Raw genomic sequence first — 16,539 nt, forward strand, 5'->3', positions numbered from 1 at the left:
CTGCGGCAGGGGGCTGGAGGATGGGATATAAATATTATTTTCTTTGGTTCGTTTCTCAGTGTTTGGGGTAGATGTGCTTTTTTCCTCCCTCTAAAATGAATGTGTCTTACAAAGTTATCTTGTTTAAGAATGTACATGTGGTGCTCTAAACAGGAGCAAAGGATTTCAGGAACCAGCCCCTGAACTCAAGGCGACACAAGAGGACAGGCCTACTTGGATCTGGGTCCCAAAAAGAACAGAATGCGAGAACACTAGAGAAGAACACTAGAGAAGGCCAAGATCGCAGGCTTGGGGCTCAGTTCAGCCGCCTGTGACACCAGCTGGGTGAGTTAATCTCTTTTCCATTTCCTCATCTGTAAAATGAGTGAAAAATGCTATTACCTGCTTCCCCACGCTGCCAGAGAGCTAAGCGAGTTGATATCCTGCATGTAAAGTTTCTCAGCTTCAAGGGTGGCATATGCTGAGCCTTCTGTGTGCTTGCTTATTGAAAAAAAAAATGTATCTCTTTTATAATCCCTGAGATAAATAGGTAAAAAAGAAATCACTTTATTATCCCACCCTCTTAAGGCTGAGTCAGCCCAGCAGAGAGAAGGCTGGTGCTGGCTTCTTTCCAAACACAGTTCATCATCTTAATTTCTTTTATCAAAAAAAAAAAGAAAAAAGAAAAAAGAAACCAATTCACTCCCTTGCCTCCTCCCCATAAAAGCTCTTTGGGAAGTTTTGCTTTATTGCTAATGGTTTTCTTTATAACTGGATGATCAATTCAGCTGAGATTAATTGAGCATGAAGTTGGCAGCATCTGTGAGGCCATTTATCAGGGAGAAGGAGCCGGCTCCCGCCCAAGCCCCCAGCTGGCACTATCCCGGCTGGAGCTCTCCCGCCAGCAGCCCTGCACACCTGAGCCTCAGGTGGCCAGCTGCATGCTCTCCTAGTGTGCAGCAAGTCAGGGCAGAGGCCTCCTGTCCCCTCCCCAACAGAAAGGCTTCACGGCTGCAGGTGATCCCCATCAGGGTCAAGCCAGCATCTTGCTGTGACCATGTTTTCTTTAAATTTTTCTAATTTAATTTAAAATGGGTACAACCTGGATTCCACCCAATGACATTTCATTAATGAAGTACCAAAAAAAAAAACCAAAAACCTATCTTCTCAGGAAGCAGTATTCTGCTTGGGTTCTGCCTGGTTACAGGAGTTGGACTATGGTTTCATAGTCCATATTACCACCTTTTCACACACACACACACACACACACACACACACACACACACACACAGGCTAATTGCCTTTTTCTGTCCCTACTCAAATCCAGGAGTGCCGGAAGGCTGTACCCGCTCTGTAGCCAAGGTCACTTCTAATCAGTCACCAAGCCCAGGTGCCAAATCCTGTGCCCACCCCATTCTCCCGGCAGAAAGGAGAGAGAGAGAAGGTACCCTTCCCAAGGCTTGCTCTTCCTTTTCTTCCACACTTGTGTGCCCACATGGATGTGTTTAGTCAATGAATATTAACAACAATCCCACAATGACGATTAATTTTGTATCAAGTTGGCTGTAGGCTGCACTACCCAGCTGTTAGGTCAAACATGCTTCTAGATGTTTCTATAACACTGTTTTCGGTGACTTACATTGAAGTTGGTGGATTTTGAGAAAAACAGATGCCTTCCCAATGTGGGTGGGCCTCCACTAATCAGTGGAAAGCCTGAACAGAATAAAGACTGGGGAGCAGGAAGGCATTCGGCAGCCAGCGCCTTCCCCCTGCACTGCAGCAGCGCCTCTTCCTGGGCCTTCTGCTACCAGCCCATCGTGCAGATGTTGGGCTGCTGGCCTCCGTGACTACATGAGCCGATTCCCTAAACTAACCTTAGACACACACACCCCATTCCGTGCTGTCCCTCTGGAGAACCCTGTGAAGCATACCACGCATCTTCAGACACACTCAGGGTCACACTGGAAGTCGGAGGGGACTGGTTTGAAAAGAGGGTAGACTAAGTGGACTTAGAGCTCCTTCCTTACAAAGCTGAAACGGGGTTATCCCAATGCCTGGTCTTCCCGGAGGGTAGATCAGGGAAAGGACTTCCCACTCATGTGATCAAGTTTAAAAATAGGATGGACAGGCTGGGGTGGGGCTCAACGGTAGAGCCCTTTCCTAGCATGCACAAAGCCCTAAGTTCAAACCCAGAAAGAAAAAAAATAAAAATTAGTGGGAGATGGAATGTGGCTCTCTTGTCCTGACATTTAAAGGGACCAGCGTGTGAAGAATGACCTCATGTGAGAAGGAAACCAAGACTGTGACCCAGATCCTGTAGCTGGCCTTTTAAACTCTGAAGCACAGAACTCACAAAGGGAGGGAGATTCTTGTCCCCTCCCCAACCACATTTTTTTTTCCTGAGTGAAAAAAAAAAAAAAAAACAACAATGACCAAAGGAAATCCTTTGTGGGACACTTCCTACCATTCCATAGCTACCATTCAAAAAAATTTAAAAAAAAAAGTGGGGTGGGCGGGGTAGCCTCATAGAACTGGGCCACCTCTCCTGGCAAAAGACTCACATGGAGCCTGATGAGAGAATCCTTTTGCATTTCCTGTTGTAGCTATTTTGCAAGTGGCCGTGGCCATGATCACAGGACCAGGGTGTCCTCCTAAACCTCTTCAGCTTTTCTGCAGTAGCTCTCCTACAAAAGGGATTCTGTTGCCCACAAAGAGAAGGAGGCTGTACCCAGAATTTCAGCCAAGCCTTCTGAGACTGCAAATGAAGGCCTGGTATTTTATAACTCCTCTCATCTTTTGAGGATGTACCTACCTTCAGAGGGGGAAAAAAATCATTCTTCTGAACAAAAGTGCTAATAACCAAGAGCTTTTACTTGGGAAAAACTACAACATGTTTCACATCAACCCAAGACTCCCAGCCAACTTCCCAAAAATGTACCTAGAAATACCTCTCTATCTGTATATAAAACGAGAAACTGTCAGATTAGAATGTAAAAAGCTTCAAACATTTCCTCCTCATCACCCACAAATTCATGTTCGCAGCAGAACAGCCGGATCTGCTCTTCTCTTGGCCTAGCAGCAACCAGGGCACATAACCCCATGTCAACACAACATGCCTTTGAGAAACCTGCCTGACCCTGACTTCCTGCGATTGTGTTTAGAAAGTAACTCAAGATTATTTCTGCAAATCGTTTTGTTTAAGTGTTGTATCGCACTTGGGAGTCAGAAACGTGAAATTTTTTTTTTCTATATAATCATTGACTGAAAAACATTGTATTGAAAGACACATAGTCGATGAAGTTTGGGTTTTGTAAAAATCAAGAGGCATTCTATGGAGGAAAAAAAAATGTTCCCCGTGGAAACACGGTACAGGGTCTTTCCATCACTATTTTATTATTATTATTATCTGTCCTCCTTCATTCTCTGATGTACCGTCCTCAGTGCCCAGGAGGGACCTGACTCAAAGGCATGCAGCCATCTTGGATGAATGCTATTAGTGCATTCAGGGACAGTGAAGCCAGGGGATGGACTACCAAACACCTCACCATTTATGGGGAGAACTTTTGGAAAGAACACTAGTCTAATAATTAGGAGGCCTGAGTTTTGGTTCTTAGAATTGCCCCCCTGTAACTCTCTGTGTGACCTTGACCTGAGGCTTGCTTTTCCTCTCCAATCAGTAGACCCTCTACAAGGCTCCCCACCCCCCCATCCCTGAGTCTCCATCTGATTTGTTAAAGACAAGTCACAGTAGATTGGGTAGAAAGAGGTGATGGGAGGGAAGGGGAAGGGGGGGTAGGAAGGGTAGCAGAATACAATAGACACTAGTATGGCCCTATGTATAAACTTGGCTGTATAAACAATGTGATCCTGCAATCTGTACACGTGGAAAAATAAGATTACGTACCCCACTTGAATCAAATGCATGATATGTCAAGATCACTGTAATGTTTTGAGCAACTAATAAAAAAAATTTTAAAAAAAAGACAAGATTGCAACAAATCTAGTTTTGCGATCCTAATTGTGTGTGTGTGTGTGTGTGTGTGTGTGTGTGTGTGTGTGTGTTTAGTTGTTTTGCAATCTCAGAATCCAGCAGCCTCTACAACCTGACCCATGTCAGAGAGGTCCCGGGCTGTGACATGGTCTGAAAGTATTTGTGGACAGAAAACAGACATGAGGTACAGAAAACAGAAGCAAGGCCCAGATTTCATTCCACTGTCTGGTTACAGGGAGGCATTTGAACTTGGTTTGAACAGCCCGTGACTGAAGCTCGGCTGCGATTGGTGGAGACTTGGCTACTCCTTACTCCAAGTTGGGTTTTCAGTTCATTTCTTTTTTTTTTCTTTCTTTTTTTCTTTTTTTTCCTTTTTATTTATTTATTTATTTTTTTTATTGGTTGTTCACAACATTACAAAGCTCTTGACATATCATATTTCATACATTAGATTCAAGTGGGTTATGAACTCCCAATTTTACCCCAAATGCAGATTGCAGAATCACGTCGGTTACACATCCACAATTTTACATAATGCCCTATTAGTAATTGTTGTATTCTGCTACATTTCCTATCCCCTACTATCCCCCCTCCCCTTCCCTCACATCTTCTCTCTCTACCCCATCTACTGTAATTCATTTCTCTCCTTGTTTATTTTCCCATTCCCCTCACAACCTCTTACATGTAATTTTGTATAGCAATGAGGGTCTCCCTCCATTTCCATGCAATTTCCCTTTTCTCTCTCTTTCCCTCCCATCTCATGTCTCTGTTTAAAGTTAATCTTTTCTTCCTGCTCTTCCTCCCTACTCTGTTCATAGTTGCTCTCCTTATATCAAAGAAGACATTTGGTATTTGTATTTTAGGGATTGGCTAGCTTCACTAAGCATAATCTGCTCTAGTGCCATCCATTTCCCTGAAAATTCCATGATTTTGTCATTTTTTAGTGCTGCGTAATATTCCATGGTGTATAAATGCCACATTTTTTTATCCATTCATCTATTGAAGGGCATCTGGGTTGGTTCCACAGTCTAGCTATTGTGAATTGTGCTGCTATGAACATCGATGTGGCAGTATCCCTGTAGCATGCTCTTTTAAGGTCTTCAGGGAATAGTCCAAGAAGGGCAATAGCAGGGTCAAATGGTGGTTCCATTCCCAGCTTTCCCAGGAATCTCCAAACTGCTTTCCAAATTGGCCGCACCAATTTGCAGTCCCACCAGCAATGTATAAGTGTACCCTTTTCTCCACATCCTCGCCAGCACTTGTTGTTGTTTGACTTCATAGTGGCTGTCAATCTTACTGGAGTGAGATGGTATCTTAGGGTGGTTTTGATTTGCATTTCTCTGACTGCTAGAGATGGTGAGCATTTTTTCATGTACTTGTTGATTGATTGTATATCCTCCTCTGAGAAGTGTCTGTTCAGGTCCTTGGCCCATTTGTTGATTGAGTTATTTGTTATCTTATTGTCTAATTTTTTGAGTTCTTTGTATACTCTGGATATTAGGGCTCTATCTGAAGTATGAGGAGTAAAAATTTGTTCCCATGATGTAGGCTCCCTATTTACCTCTCTTATTGTTTCTCTTGCTGAGAAAAAACTTTTTAGTTTAAGTAAGTACCATTTGTTGATTCCTGTTATTAACTCTTGTGCTATGGGTGTCCTATTAAGGAATTTGGAACCCGACCCCACAATATGTATATCTGAGCCAACTTTTTCTTCTATCAGACGCAGAGTCTCTGATTTGATAACATAAAAAAAACCAAACTTACGAGTCATCGGGATAAAAGAAGGTACAGAGATTCAAACCAAGGGAATGAGTAACCTGCTGAATGAAATAATTACAGAAAACTTTCCAGAAATAAAAAAGGAAACAGATATACAAATTGAAGATGCATACAGGACACTGAGCACACAAAATCACAGTAGACCAATGCCAAGACACATTGTTATGAAGATATCCAATATACAGAACAAAGAGAAAATATTAAATGCTACAAGAGAAAGGAGACAGATTACATTCAGGGGTAAACCAATAAGGTTAACAACGGATTTTTCATCACAGACGCTGAAAGCAAGAAGGTCATGGAACAATGTATTTCAAACACTGAAAGACAATGGATGCCAACCAAGAATTCTGTATCCAGCAAAATTAAGCTTCAGGTATGACAACGAAATAAAAATCTTTCATGATAAACAAAAGTTAAAAGAATTTGCAGCCAGAAAACCAGCATTGCAAAGCATTTTGAGCAAAACACTACACGAGGAAGAAATGAAAAACAATAACCAAAACCATCAGTGGGAAGTGCCTCGGTAAAGACAGAGGGCGAGGGGAAAGATAATCATGGAGAAACAAACTAAATTTTTTTAAAAAAGGATAAATAATCAAACATGGCAGGAAGTACAAACCATATATCAATAGTAACTCTGAATGTTAATGGCTTAAACTCTCCAATAAAGCGACATAGGCTGGTATCATGGATTAAAAAAACAAATCCAACAGTATGCTGCCTCCAGGAGACACATCTGATTGGAAAAGACATACACAGGCTCAAGGTAAAAGGTTGGGAAAAAATATACCACGCACACGGTCCTCGTAAGCAAGCAGGGGTGGCCATCCTCATATCAAATAAAATCGACTTCAAGACTAAGTTAATCAAAAGGGATAAGGAAGGACATTATATGATGTTAAAAGGAACCATTCACCAACAAGACACACCAAATAATGGTGCTGCGACATTCATAAAACAAATTCTCCTCAAGTTCAAGAATCAAATAGACCACAACACAATAATTATGGGTGACTTCAACACACCTCTCTCACCATTGGACAGATCCTTTCAGTTCATTTCTGAACTAAGCTAGATGGCAGTTCTTTGCAGAAGGGCTCAAGTCTGGAGCCCTCCTCAGGCCAAATTAAGTGTGATTTAATAGCCTCCAATGGGGGAAAAAAAACCTTCCTAGACTCTCCAAAAGGAGGAGAAAAGGGGCAGCCATTGTCTCCACTGGAAGGAAAAGAAAGAAACCCCATCTTAGTGTAGACAGCGAGGCATCTCCTTCCCCTCCCTCTGGGCACACCCTTCTGTCACATCGCTAGACACTGCGGTGATGTTCCAAAACAAAGAAACAGTCAGAAGCTGCCTACAGTGTTCAGGGAGCTCAGTCCACATTCCCTTGAACCACATTCCTGCCTGCAGAAAAACGGAGGCTGGGCTTTCCCGCAGAGTCACAAAGATGTGGTTTCCCCTCGGGTGTCACCCAGCCCAGAAAAGCTAGCTTCCTGTAGGTGTGCTGCTTGCCACCATCTGTCTGTGGGAGGCTCCCCACATGCTAAATAGAACCTAGAGGTCACAGCCACCAGCAGGGGCTGTTCAGGGCAGGAGGAGCCAGGAAAGAGACCCTAACAGAGGAAAGGGGATGAGTCCTCGCCCCGTTCAAAGCAGAGGAAGTTCCCACCATCTCACCCTATGGATCAGCTACTGGCAAGCAGCCATCCTTCTGAAATATAAGAAAGCTAGAAGTTAATCAGTATTTACCAAGCACTGTGCTGCTGCTTTACACATATTCTTCCTTTTTTTTTTTTTTTTTTTTAGGTGGGGATACTAGAGATTGAACTCAGGGGCACTCAACCACTGGGTCACACCCCAGCCCTGTTTTGTATTTTATTTAGACACAGGGTCTCACTGAGTTGCTTAGCGCCTCACTTTTGGCTGAGGCTGGCTTTGAACTCAAGATCCTCCTGCCTCAGCCTCCTGAGCTGCTGGAATTACAGGTGTGCCACCATGCCTGGCTTCCATTTGATTTTTAAAACAACTCCGTGAAGCAGGCTATGTTGTTGCAGAGGAGGAAACTGAAGCTTGGAGAGATGAAGTGACCTGCTGAAGGACACAGAACCAGGATATGGAAGAGGCAGGAGTAAACCCTCGCTGTCTGATCCCAGAGCTCAGTCCCTTCCCACCATTCCACATCTGGATGCATCTGGCTTGCCATAACATGGGACACACTTCCCACCCTCTCCTGGAACCCACCCCTTCCAGAGCATCTCGTCCCTTGAGTTACTCTAGTCCTCAAATATGCTTCCACTTCCATCTTAACACATGCTTATCCTGTCCCATTCTGATCTCTGCCTGGCCCTCATGGCCAAAGTGCTTAGAAAACTTTGCAACACTGTTTTCTCACCTCCCACTCTTCCTCTACTCCCCTTCCCACACCTGAACCATCAGGAAACGTCTGACCTCACCAAGGTCACCAACCTAATTAGGCACTTATCTTTTTTTTTTTTTTCAGTTATGATCTTACTCGATTTCTTAGCCCCATTCACACTATCAGTCCTGACCTTGTTCTGGAACTCGCTGCTCCTTGGCAACCTCGCCGGAGCTCCCCCCTTTCTTCCCAGCGCTCTACCTGTCCATCTCAGGCAGCCTTGGATACCCCTGCAGATCTGCCCATCCACTAAAGGCTGGGTTTCTTGGGATTATCTTTTGGGGTTTCCATATCACCTCAGAAACTCTCTGGGGAGGATTTCACTAATTCTGAGCCTTTTGATGTTATCTGTATGCAAGTGATTCTCTAAATATCCTCTTACATCCAACCTGCCATGGTTCATCCTCTGCACCAGCAGACACAAGCCTCTCACACATTGACTTGCCCCCCTTGTTTCTCCACCAAATAATCCATCCCTGCTAAACTACTGGCTCTTCCTCTTCAGAGCCAGGCAAAGCCATCGTCCCCTCTTCCAGTAGAAATGCAGCTTTCTTTTACTCTGGCTCCGCTCCACTCTTCAGACCTTCACGTGAGCATCACCTCCTGCAGGAAGTGGAGAGAGCGCTGTGCCTTCGGCCTGGGTGCTCTGCACACCTCCCCCATCATCTTATGGCATGGCCTATTTCCTTTCTCTATAGCCTCCTCTAGACATGGAGTTTCCTATTTAATGCCCGTGAACGAGTGTGATTTTTGATCCCGGCCTGGTAGGCATTCAATGAACATTGGTCAAGTGAATGAAGAAGGAACAGGTAGATGAATAGGAATAGCAGCGTTACTTAGTTTGGTCCCTCTAGTGTCCTGTGAGTCCCCATCTCTAGGACTCAGCAGCCAAATGAGCAGGCTGTGGCCCACAAGTCTTGTTTCCTACCCAGTCCTCTTTATTTATTGTAGGGAATATCTGCTCCTAAGAACTGAAACGTACCTGTCTCCTAATCTCCATCCACACCAACCACCTTGATCTTGACCCTCCAGACATTTACCACTGGCCTATCTTTCTCATCTGCTCCCTGAGAATGTGATCCGAACAGTATTCTCCTGTTGCTGCTAATGACCAATGCTTGTCACTAACTCCGTGCAGATGTGGGCTGCTTCGACACAGGGAACACTGTGGGTGGAGGTGCTGCTGCTTGGCTTTCACTAAGTAGAGAGGGGCGTCTTCTCTCTGGATGTCCTACTGTATCCTGGATCCAAACAAGCAGCTTCTGACTTCCAGTGTGTATCCTGGTGTGTGCATGTACCTGCTGAACCACCCACCACCCCAGGCAAACCCAGCCTCTCTCCATCCATTGGAGCCTGCTCCCTTCTTACCACTCCTGGTCCAAGCTCGGGTTTGCCCGAAGATGCCACACGTGTGTGGCTTTCCCACTTGTCATCCAGAAGTTTCCAGACGTCATCAGTCTTGTGGATAGAAGACATCTGGATGTCTGACTGACCCTTCGTTCACCCTTTCCCCCTCAAATCTGCCATTTCTTCTCCCCCACTGCAGACCCTGAAGGTGCATTCCTGATGCCACTGTCATTTCAGAGCAAGTCCCACTGAGTGTGTCGTTGGAGCTTTTTGAAGATTATTCAAGGGACTGGCTGCGGGGCTTGGCACACCCCCAGCCAGAGGACACACAGCCCACTCCCCTGATGCTGTCTCAGCCTGCGGCTCACTGGGGTCCCAGGCAAGCTGCCTGTCCCCTCACATCTGGGTTCTCCCCCAGCACTCAGGATTCTAGTTACTAGTGCTTTTTACAGATGCTCACAGAGAGTCGTAGTGATAAAAACCAGGGCTTCTTTTGTATCTTTTTTTGTTGTTTTTGTTGTGTGTGTGTGTGTGGTGCTGGGGATTGAATCCAGGGCCTTGTGCAGGCGAGGCAAGCACTTTACCAACTGAGCTATATCCCCAGCCCCCTCTTTTGTTTCTTAAAGAAAAACTTCTAGAAGTTCAAAGCATTTTGGGATAGGACCCCTCCTTTATCAACCAACAAATTTGTCCTGAGCATCTGTGATTTAAAATTTCTTTCATAACATGTCTCCAATTTCCCATATCCCATTTTATTTACTTATCAATGTCAATATTTACTTATCAATATCACTTACTTATCTATTCATCTATTTGCTAACTGATTCTATAAGTGTGTATTATTCCTCTACTCTGTGACAGGCTTTGGGAGATATGATAAGCACCCTAAGAGAAACAAGAGTTGACTTGGTCCTCAAATTGTTCACCATCTATATCTGTTCACGAGGGCTGCCATAGACTGGGTGGTTTAAATTATAGAAATTTATTTTCTTGTGGATCTGGAGACTGGAAGTCCAAGGTCGATGTGTTGGAGAGTTGATTTCTTCTGAGTTCCCTCTCCTCTGTGCACACACATCCTGGAAGGTATCTTGTAAGGACACCAGTCCTACTGAATTAGGGCCCCACCTAAGGGCTTCATTTGAACTCAGTCACCACTTTGAAGACTTTCTCTCTAAATTCAGTTACATTCCAAGGTACTAGATTAAAACATATGACTTTGAAAGTTAGGAGGACACAATTTATCCCATAATACCATCTAAGATGAGAGGTAGTGAGATTAACAAGTATTGACATTTGAATGTATTAAGGAGTATGTCAGAGTCTGAATACATAACAATAAATCTCATCATTATGTACAATTATGATGTACCAATAAAAAATATGGAAAAAAGTATGGTAGAGGAGACACAGGTGATTCTGAAGTACTGAAGAAGACACCCAACCCCATCTGGGTGAGGGTACAGAGCAGTCTAGATAGGATTCCTCAGCCGGGCAAGGAGGAACATGCTTGTAATCCCAGCGGCTGGGGAGGCTGAAGTAGGAGGATCACCAGTTCAAAGCCAGCATCAGCCAAAGCAAGGTGCTGAGCAACTCAGGGAGACCCTGTCTCTAAATAAAATACAAAATAGGCATAAGATGTGGCTCAGTGGTTGAGTGCCTTGAGTTCAATCCCCAGTACTCCCTACCAAAAAAAAGAGAGGCTTCCCCAACAAGAAAGTGCAGCACACATGAGTAAAGCCACACATACAGAGTCCCACAGTGAGGGAGAACCATCCCGGGAAGGTGACCCAATGTGACCAAAGAGTGCAAGAAGGTATAAGCAAGTGAGACCGGAGAGGAAGGCGGGCCTGTAGGCGAGCCAGCTAAGGAGAGTGGACTCTCTCCTATAGCAATGGATGTTTTTAAAGAAATGCATGCTGGGGTGGGTGGGGGTGCCAACACCCACATTGTGGCTGTAAGATAGACTAAAGCATGAACCGTTTGGGAATAGATCAAAGGTAGGGCAAGACCAGAGGCCAGGAACTGACAAAAATACTAGTGCAAAAGGCGATGCCAACCTAAAGCCACATGCTAGCAGGGGCAGAGAGGACGGAGCGGCTTAGCAAGGACATTGAAGCCAGGAAGAGGCGCCCTTCAAGGAGAAGATGCAGAGTAGAGTAGTGGCCCAGGAAGAAAATGGACAATCTCTAGCACTTCAGGAAGGGCTGCCCGTGAGGTACTCTGAACACAAGAGGAGGATGTGGAACTGTGCAGATCCTTCTAAACAGGGCAGATGCAACCCAACTCCACCAACAGCTACTGCAGGAGGATTCCAGCCCAGACCTTCCAGGTCTTCACGTTCTTCCAGAGAAGCGATGTGTGTGGATTTGGGGGTGGAATCTTCCCATCTTTAAGCAATAGAAACCAATTTTCAAATGAGGAGACCCTAAGAAGGTCAAGCAACATGTACACGTGGGTTGTACCTAATTTGCAAATCTGAGTTTTGAAGGAGACCAAGAAGGAAGAGAGCAATGAAGAGAATGCAGGATTATGGTAGATTGTCCCTGTGGTTTGGACCTAGGGTGTCCCCCCAAAGACCATGTGTTAAGGCGTGGTCTCCAGCTTGGTGCCATTGGAAGTTATAGGAACTTCTAAAACGTAGGACCCAGTGGGAGGTCTTCAGGTCTTTGGGGTTTTGGATTGTGAGACTCTAAACTCTTTTTTTTTTTTTTTTTTTTGGTACCAGGGATTGAACCCAGGGGCACTCAGCCACTGAGCCACATCCCCAGCCCTATTTTGTATTTTATTTAGAGACAGGGTCTCCCTGAGTTGCTCAGAGCTTTGCTTTTACTGAGGCTGGCTTTGAACTGGTAATCCTCCTGCCTCAGCCTCCCCAGCCGCTGGGATTATAGGCATGTGCCACTGCACCCAGTGAAACTCTGAACTCTTTCTCTCTTTAATTTCCCTGACATGAGGTGAGCTATGTTGCTCTGCCTTGGACTCTTGCCCACAGGCCCAAAGCAATCGTGGACTAGAACCTTTAAAACTGTGAACCAAAATAAACTGAGGTGACATCAGACTGAGCCAGTCACATGCTTTGGAAAATGAAATGTGACCAGAAATGACACTTCCAGGTGAGAGCTTTAAAAAGCCATATGTGCCTCCCCATAATCTTTTATCCCTCTGCCATAGGAGTGACGGCATTTCCTTGTTTCCTCCATCAACCTGGGGCTCAGAATGAAGAGGACACAGCGGAGGCGCAGCCAACACGCAATGGCACGGTGCCTGAGTGAGAAGCAAACTCACGCAAGCCACTGAGATTTGGAGATCCGTGATGGCTGGATTACCATAGCTGACCACGCCTATCCTCACTGATGTGGCCAAAGAGAACCAACTCCCAAAATGTTAGCTGCTAGACCCAAGAGCAATTTGTTCTAACACAAAAAAAGTTCAAAGTCATGGAGGAAAGACTATGCCATTCAGTCTTTTAGGGACAAGACAGATAATGGGTCTCCATAGCCTTGTTCTCCTGATATTTATAGACAGTTTATACACAGAGAAAGAGGGCAAGGGAAGGATGAGTGGGTCAGATTTCCAACTTAAGCAAGACCTGGAAGTTCTGCAGATGAGTTACACCCACACCTAAGTGCAAGGGATCCTGGGAAACAGTCCAGTGACCAGCCAGCTACTACACCAACAGAAGGCCAGCTCTGACCTATGAGCAAGACTCTCCTCACCAGAAATAGTGAAGGAAGGTATTCTGGGCAGAAAGAATGGCACAAGTAAGGGAAGATATTTTCAATACATATTTAAGAACTATAAGTAATTAAAATTGTTTATGACATAGAACTCATGTAGGCACATATTGGAATAAAAGTCTATGAAAGGAGACTGAATGGGGATTGAACAAAGCATCAAGTACCTAATAAGAGTGTTAAGCATTAATAAGTGTTAATCATAACCATCAGAGACCTAACAAAGGCCCTAAAATGAGTTTTCATTTAAAAAAAAAACAGTAAAGAGATGAAGTGTTAGAGACAAGAGGGAATAAGTGAAGACATTAATCAATGGGATGGGGGAGAAGATTAAATGAAACAAATTTGGCTACATATTACCAATCACCAGATCTGGATAAGAGGTGTCTCCAGTGCACTTCTGAAAGACTTAATAAGAAAACGTTTTTAAGAAGATATTAAGGGCTCTTTAAAAATTCCATTTTAAAACATCACTGGACATACTGTAAGGTAATGAAGCCAATAAAGAGGAAAAAAAGTTTTATCTATTCATGCATTAGCCAGTACTAGGAAAATTACTAATCAATGTGGGACAACATTAAAAATTCTAGGATGAGATCAGTTTGAGCCAAAGGTGTTACTTCTATGGGAACTTATACTAGTATCACTGTTTAAAATTATAGGGACTTGATTCACTTGCTCCTTATCCAAATGTGTCACAATTAACTTTTCAATGCCAAAGAAGACTACTTCCACGGGTATTGTAAATCTGCTCAAAATAGCCTGTGATCAGAAATAATGTGCCTAAATCAAAAAATTCTTTGAAAGCATCACAATTTGCTGCTATTTGTCACATTTACCTAACCTTGGAGCCTACCGGAATCACCAACACCATATTTGCTCATAAATCTCTTTTGTTTCATGGTCAAGAATGGGGTCACCCTCATGAGAAACACTCATACAGAATATATTCCAGCTATTGCCTTTTAGGCAGATGGATGTACCCAAACATTGTAAGGACTTGGTGTTTGCTAAGAACTTGTTAACATGGGATAGATTTTTTTCTAGGCTCAAGCTTTTCCCGTGCTGGAGAGATATCCATGTTATTCTTTACCTAGCAAAATCTTTGACAGATGATAAAATAAGAAATATAATAAAGAAAAACCTTGATCAGTGATCAGACATATCTGAGCACCAGCATTTTTGCAGCTACAGACCTTGAGCAAATTATATAACTTCAATGAGTCTAACAGGAGAATCATAATACCTGTTACACAGAACCATTGTATATGAATGAAATGAGATAATACCTATCAAGTGCCTAGTAGTGCCTGGCACATTGTATGGCTTTAAAAAAAAGAGGGGGGTGCTTTTCACACCCAATCCATTTCCCCCACATCCACTCTGACTCCTGGCCTTGCCTGTAATGAGCAGAGCACGGTGATCCCAATGTAGGCTTTCTCATACCTGGGGTAGGATGGCACCACCACGCTGCTTGTGTACATGCACTCCACCGTCTGGGTAGAGTACCTCCAATGTGTCAGACTCTCTACACATTATATTCCACCACAGTCCTATTGACAATGACTGGACCAGTCCCCTTGAAACATAGCACACTGGCTGGGGTGCCTTGTTGGGGATTATGCTATGGCTTTCAAGGGCTACGAAGCACTGACATCAGAGTACAGAGAAGAAACACTGAGTTTTCAAGGGCTTCGTGGAGGAGTCATGCAAGAAACTTGTGCCTGTTTGACTTTGACCAACGGTCTCCAGCCTTCACTCTTCCCAAGGTGGCAGGACTGTTCCAGTTAGAAATAAATTTATTTCTTCTGGATCTTCTCTGTTCTGAAGTCAGCTGCAAAGATTTTCCTCCATGTTTTCTTCCAGGTCTTATATAGATCCAGACTTTGCATTGAGACCTGTGAGCCATCCTAGGTTTACTTTGTATAATGCTAACTGTAGGTTGTCATTGGTGGCTTTTAGCAGGAAGAGGAAATCCCATTCTATTTCCAGTTTATTCAGAGTTTTTTGTTTTTTGGGTTTTTTTTTGTTTGTTTGTTTATTTGTTTGTTTTGTTTTGTTTTGTTTTTCTGAGAGTGGATGTTGGATTGTGTCCACTGCTTTTTGTTAGGTCAGCAGCCTTCCCTTCCCCCTCCCCTTTAATGGTGACTGTGGGTGGGGACTTTCTACCTGGTGGAGGAGACCTAAAAGCTGACATGGCAACAGGCCCCAACCACCCGCAGGCTGAAGCAATCACCCTGTCAACTCACATCAGCCCTGACCAACCTGAGATAGACAGGATGCCCCTAAGCTCCGCTGGGCTCCTTTTGGTGCCTCATTCTTGTTCCGGGGTTCCTGATCTCGCACCCTTTCTGCTTTACACTTTTTTCTGCAGTTATGGAGAGGATAATACAGGTTTTCCTTTTTAGTTTGTTAATATAGTGAATTTCATAGAGTTTTGAATGTTAAACCAATATACTTGGGATAAATCCCATTTGGCCATGACTATTATCCTTTTAAACATTGTTGGATTGGATTTGTTAAAATTTGGCTTTAAAATTTGTGCACATATATTCATGAGTGATATTGGTCTGTAGTTTTCTTGTGATTTGTTTTCTGGTTTGGTATCTGGGTAATGCTGGTCTCATTGAATGAATTAGTATATAGTTCCTTCACACCAATATTTTAGAAGTTCATACAGAATTGGTATTATTGCTTTTTTAAATGTTTGGAAGAATTCATAATGAGCCATCTAAATCTGGAATCTTTCTCATGATAATATTTCTACACTACAAATTCTATTTTATATATATTTTCTATGATATGCTACTTATTTATACATATTATATTATACAAATAATATATATAGTATAAACATACTTTCTATATATGCAAGCTATCTATTTCTTTCTGAGTGAACTTAAGTGATTTCTGCTTTTGAAGGAGTTTGCCCATTTTAATAAGTTGTCAGATTTATTGGCATAAATATGTTCACAATAGTCCCTTATTATTACTTTAATGTCTCTAGTGATAGAAACTTTCTTATTTTTGACATTGGTAATTTGTCTTATTTTTTCCAGGTCAGTCTGATGATTAGTTGATAGATGTAATTGCCTCAAAGAAACATCTTTTGATTTGTTTCATTATTTTTCTCTTTCTATCTCCTTAATTTCTATCTTTCTTATTATTTTCTTATCTATTTATTTATTCATATTTATTTTGCTTATTTTGGGTTTAATTTGCTGTCATCGATTTTAAATTTTAATTTTATATATACAATAAACTCCACACTACATTGTTATTTTTGTTTGAAC

The sequence above is a fragment of the Spermophilus citellus genome (genome assembly GCF_964194105.1).
Source record: "Spermophilus citellus genome assembly, chromosome: 1".
Lineage (NCBI taxonomy): Eukaryota > Metazoa > Chordata > Mammalia > Rodentia > Sciuridae > Spermophilus > Spermophilus citellus.